Raw genomic sequence first — 539 nt, forward strand, 5'->3', positions numbered from 1 at the left:
TTTTTCTCCATCCAGCAATATCAATCTTTACTCCAAGAAAATGTTTCCCTTTTTTCTATCAAGATGAACTTTAAAAGAACTAACTTTAAGAAACAACACTGTGAAGTGCTGTACACTGATAAAAGAATGAAGTCGAAACTCATAACAAACAGCTAAAGCAATAAAATAAATTAACAGTAATGTACAATAAATGGGTAAAATTTTCAAAAACAATAAAAGCCAACATCTTAGGCCAAGTTAAAAGGCAAAAAGAAAAAAAAAGTGTTAAGACATTTTTTACAGATGAAGTCGGAATAAAATTTTTATTTTTTAGGTTTTAGATTTCAAGTATTTAAAAAAAAACAAGTTGTGATACCAGGTTTTAAAGTGAGAATAGAAGCAACCTCCATTTTCATCAGTTTGGTCTCAGACAGAAAACTTATTGAATCTTACAGATCAAGTTTCGCTTCATTTTTTTTGTTGTTTTCAAGTTAGGTTTAGTTTTTCTGAGTTGCTGCTGCCCTCAGGCCATGTGCATGCAAAAAACAGTTTTTCCACAG

This window comes from Nematolebias whitei, chromosome 10 (genome assembly GCF_014905685.2).
Source record: "Nematolebias whitei isolate Nwh7 chromosome 10, NemWhi1, whole genome shotgun sequence".
Lineage (NCBI taxonomy): Eukaryota > Metazoa > Chordata > Actinopteri > Cyprinodontiformes > Rivulidae > Nematolebias > Nematolebias whitei.